Genomic DNA, 5,769 nt, shown 5'->3' with positions numbered 1-5,769 from the left:
TGAGCTGGCGGCATGGTATCACGCAGGGCATGCGGATTCCCCGTGTCTTTGCTGCTCCTACACCTGAGGTCACCTCCGCTGGGGGACTGCTGCGTGGTCAGGCGTCACCAATGCCCAACAAACGTGTCCCGGGGTGTTGTGGTGACCCTGGGATGGGAGGCTGGCACCCAGACAGCGGCGCTAGCAGCCTCACGTCCAGCCAGCAGCTGAAGCCCCCGCTGCGCTCTGTCCTCCAGATGCAGCTGGGTGACAGTGGCACGGCTGCGGACGGTTCCCACTTGCAGCAAGGGGACGGGATGGCGGTCACAAAGTCCTTGCACATGTGCCCCACCCCGCCAGATCTGCCTGCTCAGGGCTTTCTCCGGAGCCATCAATCAGTGCGGGGACATGATCGTGTTTTACAGTCAGGGCCGCTTGTGAAACCCAAGCTCAGCACAGCAGCCCCGGCTTCGCTTGCCTGGAGGAAAATCATAGCAGTGGCTTTAAGCCCTTGCAATGGGTGCTTGGAGCAGCTCTGCGGTAGCCCCAGCTTTTTGGATTTCTCCTCTTCATCCTCAGCATCTGGTGTGGGTCAGGTACAGCACAGGCATTGTTCAGCGAGTGCTGCACAAGCAGGTGACATGCGAAGAAACACGGATGTGCCTTCCTGTGCTATTTACAGCCCAGACTTGCTAAAAAGAGAAGGCTGCACAAAACACAGCCAGGTCTGCATGTGCTCCCCTCCTCATGCTGCTGCTCAGATGCACACAGGCGCTATTCTGCGGCATGCACACAGGGAGAGAGGCGGGTGAAGTTTAGTTACTTGTGGTTCCTTTCTGCCCCGCATCCCTCTACAACACAAGCATCCTTCGGGCAAGTCTTTGGAAATGCAGTTCTTTGTCAGATTTCTATCAGCAATGTCATTACTAATAAGCTAAAACCAAAGCGGTGCTCAGGCAGGGTAGCATTGGCTCTGGAAAGCTTACCCTGGGGTGCCAGCCCCTGTGCACCCCACTACCACCACCCCCAGAAGCCTGTTCCCAGTGCGATGTTGTTCTCTGGGAACCGCTCCGGTGGCTTCAGTTGTGCTTGTTCAGGAACAAAGCGGGGGTGGCAAGGAACTGGGACGAGGAGAACTTGGGAGGCACTCGCAGCCCAGCTGTGCCAGGCTGAGTGGAAATGAAAGGTTGGACTAGATGATCGCAGAGGTCTTCTCCAACCCAAATAATTCTATGAAATCTGCTCTCTGAAGCGTGCAAGTGAAAAAGAGAAAGGACAGAGGGATGCACGCAAGGGGAGGATGTGTTTGGATCCCTCTGAATGTTTTGGGACCATTACATGCTGGGTGCCTCCTGCAATTCTACCATCTTTTCTGCACCAGGTGTTCGCTGTTGTGCAGCACCAAGCAGCTACAGGGAGCAGAAGTGGAGCCTGAAGACCAGAGCGTGCTTTCAAGCAGCACCAGCCAGCAAACAGCACGGTTGCTTGATTCATGGGACCCAAGTGACCCTTTGCAGTGCCTATGGAAATGCACAGGAACTGCACACGTTCAGCTCTTCCACTATTCACCCACTTTGGGAAGGAGCCAGGGCAGCTGCTGGGATGTCAAAGTGCCCACATGGCTCCACCACATCCACGACTGACCACTTCCATCACCCACCACCATGTCCATCACACACCACGTGCAGCTGGGCTTTGCCGGTCTCCTTGGGACAAGCAGGGAGCGCAGCAATTAGCTACATGGAATTAGTTGCTCCCAGGGCAGAGCTGCGATGCTCTGGGGTGTGAGGTCTCTGCATTTGCAACCAGATCTTGCTGGCAAATGGTGGATTACAAATGAAGACATTCGCTGATGAAGAAATTGAGCATGGGCCGAGGAGATGAGATGAAAGCTCTTTCCACGCTATCAAAAATAGGAACCAGGGTTTGTCAAGAAGCTGGCTCCAGGACTGTGCAGCCTGGGGACTTGCATAGCCATGGCTCTGCAGCCTGCAGAGATGAGGGGGGTGGTGGGAATCAGTGAAATTGCCCCCAGATGTCCCAGAATGGCAGCAAGAAGGGGTCTGCCCCCTGCTCCTGGCTCAGCCACTGTGTGCTGTTGGATGTTCAGCCCTTGGAGAAGGATTTCATGTTCCCTGGTAGGGACTGAATATGGAAGGAGAAAAGAAAGAAGGAGGAGGCAAAATAGTTGTCTTTTCTTCTACTTTGGCTATGAAATTGGGAACTGCTGGCCTGTTTGCATAGCTCCAGTCCCATCGGTGTGCATTGAGCTCCTCAGAGGACGTCAGTGCCCACCGAGTCCCTGGATCCCAATTAAGACTGATCCATGTCAGCAGCTCAGAGACCTGCTCCCGAAGCCCAGAGCTCCCTGAGCATCCTTGCACGTGGGGCAGTATCTTTGTGGCGCTGATTTACTGCAGCCCAGGCTGCGGGGAAGGTGGTAATTCCTCACCAACACCTGCATTTGCTGCCTCCCCCACTTGTCATCTCCTTTTAACCGCAGCCGATAACTTGTCACGGGCTCCTGACGGCGTTTCTCCCCTGCACTGGGCAATGTGGCCAGCAGCTGTGTATGGGAAAGGTCTCATCTTTCTGCTCCAGCCAGGGAGGACGCGGACATAACCTCCCCACTAAGGCTCTGGCACCACTTCAGAACCTGCCTCCTGCCCCGGGTGGGTGAAGCCAGCTGCGACGCTTTCTCACAGCCTGGGAAAATAGCTCAGGGCTTGGCTTTTCCCTGAGAGCCCTGAAATTCGAGTGGCCAGCGCTGCTGCTGCCCTTCCCCATCCCTCTCCCCTCCTCTTTCCCTCCCTTTTTCTCACCCGAAACTACACAGCTCTTGTTTTAAAATTAAGCATTCTTCCTCCCTCATTAGGGGCTGGATCAGGCCACCCACCCCATGCCCTGTGAGGGGTCTCAGTGCTGCACGCATCCCTCACCTGCCTTCCCCCAAAATATTAACCTATTCCTTCACCACCCCGTTGTTTTTTGAGACCGCAATGCCAACCATTCCGAGAGACTCCTTAAAATCCCACTCTCCTTTTCCATGTGGCTGTGACTGCCACAGGGCAGATGTTCCTCAGGATCCTCCTCAGCAGCCCCCAGGCAAAGAGCCCACTTCTACAAACCTCTGAGACCTCCCAGCTGATTAAAGCCCATCGACGCCTTGCATTTTGCTGTTCTCCCGCGATGGATGAAAGTGCTGCTTATCCCCGGTTTCTAGACAAGGAAATGAGGTGCAAAGAGATTTCATAGCTTCCCAGTACCACAGAGCATGGCCTGGGGTTTGCTGGACAGGAACCTTCCGCAACCCAGGACCACTGTTTCAGCGAGCGTATGCCTGTTTTGCCAAATAGAAACCCCCTGGCACATCACAGATGATGATTTCTGTGGTTGCAGCATGAGATTGTGGTGCTCAGACGAGTGCAAAGCCACCTTCTGCTTTTCAGCAGGGAGCTGAGAGACAAGCAGGGCTGCTGTTTTCAAGCTGGATCCTACAGCTCTGTGCATTCGTACTTCTGCAAAATGCTGATGACTCACGGTGGTAGTGTTTTCCACCCATTCTGCACCACAGAAAGCTGCAGCGCAAGGTGTCTTAGTGTGGAGACAGCATAAATCCCTGCCCAGGGCAAAGTAGCATCAAGAAAGGGGCATCCCACCAGTGTGGGTGGTTGGACAGAGGATACACCTCCAGTGGCTTGTGTGGGAAGGAAATATTAGTCTTAACAACAAGCTTTATTAATAATGCACATTGGCTTCCTCCGCTTTTCTCCTCGTTTGTTCTACAGGAGGACAGGGCTGGTCGAATCCCTCCAGGTCCCCCCTGGTCCCTAGCAGGGGCTGCTGGCAGCAGCTTTGGGTGCGCATCTTGGCCGCCTCCTACGGGTGATTTGGATCAGCAATTTGTCACAACTCCTCCACCTCATCGTGTTTCAATGATGGGAAAGATGCACAGATGTGAAAGCTCAGTCCTACGGCGCTGATTCGAGGTCAGATTGACAACCATACGGAGCGTGATTTTTGATGCAGGTTCAGCCACAGCTGAGAGCCATTAGCCCAGTGCTGCGACCCATCACGATCAATAGATTTGGTGGTGGGGACAGAAATGGGCAGGAAAATTCCCAGACCGGGAAATCCAACCTTTGAGACAAAGCCTGAGCTCAGAGAGCCCGGTGCTAGCCTCCGTCTCCATTTGCCAACCATCACTCAAACCAAAACCACTTGAAGTTTGGCCAAAACCTCATGCGCAAGAGGCCCACAGATGCTGCAGCAAAGCTGGTTTCAGTTCTGCCTCCTCCTCGACGCAGTTAGATGAGTTGCGAGGGTTTGGGGAAGATGAGCTCTGGTGCCCTTTCCCCCAAAGGCAAGATGCCAGCGCTTCCAAACTGCCCCGGCTTCTCCTGCCTCTCACCGCTGGCAGCGCTCCCGAGGTCAGGGCTGGTTCCCCCTTCCCCAGGCTGCTGTTGCAATCGGAGGCAGCTTTTAGCAGCTGTGTTGCGCTGCAGGGACTGGTGCTGCGATGCTCTCACCAGCTCCCTCATCTGCCCCGACACAAATTTATTTATTAACTTCTTGCACGCGTTCCCTGTTCTCTTCCCTTGCCCTGTCCATTCGCCCGTCTGATGCTGGGGATGGCCCCGGGGGCAGGATGCGCAGCTGCCTGGATGGCACAGAAAGGCAAAGCCCACGAGCAGCGCGTGCCGTGCCTGCTCTGCTTCTCCCATTGCCCTGCCGCCGGGTGGGAGGGATGTTCTGCCCAGCGGGGCCCTCAGTGAGGGTCACGTCCTTTCCCCTTGCAGCCAGCCAGAGCCCAGGTTAGAAAAGGGCAATTGCTGATCTGTGGGCAGAGGAGCTCAGGCTGCGCTCGTGGCTTGCGGCGTCGGAGCAAATGGTTCTGTTCCCAGAGCAGCTTTGGGCTGGGAGAGCCTCGGGGCAGGGTGGGGGGGGTTGGTTCTTGCCGACACCACACAGGATGGTGGGCAGCGAGAGCCTGCTCAGCTGTGGCTTTCCCCCACTGAGTCTTGGTTGCCCACATTTGGGAATGCCTGGTTGCCCAGTTTGGACCCAGTTTGGGAGCGAGCTCCCCAACACAGAGAAGAGAAGGTGCAGCTCCCACGGAGACAGCACAGCCTTTGGGCCGGTTTACTCCTGACTGACAGACCCTGGGGACCCGTATCCTCCTTTATTTCCACAAACTTCATTTCAGGAAGGCTCCCAGAGCTGAAGGAAGTCACAAACCAGGCCATCTAAGATGGAGTGTGATGCAGCAGGAGCATGACAAGCAAAACAGAACAGCACGGCTGACGTCCTGCGAATTAATCAGAGAGGGGGGCCAGCAAAATGGGCAAGCAAGAACTGCATCTCTAACCTTGATTAAATTAGAAAGCTCTCCAACTAACGCAAGCACCCCTCAGTAAGCAAGGACAGGGGGGGCCGACAAAGTTGATGGGAAGCAAGCTGACAAGTGATGGGGATGCTGGCGAGGAGGCAGGGTGGTTGCAAAAAACTTAGAAAGGAGAAAAATGGGGGCACAGAGGCACATGAGCGTCAGCAACAACCTGAGCTTGACCGAGATGTTGATTTGAACTCAGCAGCTGGGGTTGTACAAGAGGGGGCTGCATTTTGCTGCCCCACCAGTGCCCAGGCTCCCTCCCTGCTCTCTCCACCAGTGGCCCCCTTCTCCCCACCACCCTGCTGTTGTACGGAGCTTGGTCTGAGCTGCTCCCCAGGTCTCCTCCCTTAAGCCCTCCTGGCAAATGTTCCCAGCCAAGTTCACAGCCAGCATCTCAC

This window comes from Anser cygnoides, chromosome 23, assembly GCF_040182565.1.
Source record: "Anser cygnoides isolate HZ-2024a breed goose chromosome 23, Taihu_goose_T2T_genome, whole genome shotgun sequence".
In the NCBI taxonomy this organism is placed as follows: domain Eukaryota; kingdom Metazoa; phylum Chordata; class Aves; order Anseriformes; family Anatidae; genus Anser; species Anser cygnoides.
This window is presented reverse-complemented; position numbering follows the sequence as displayed.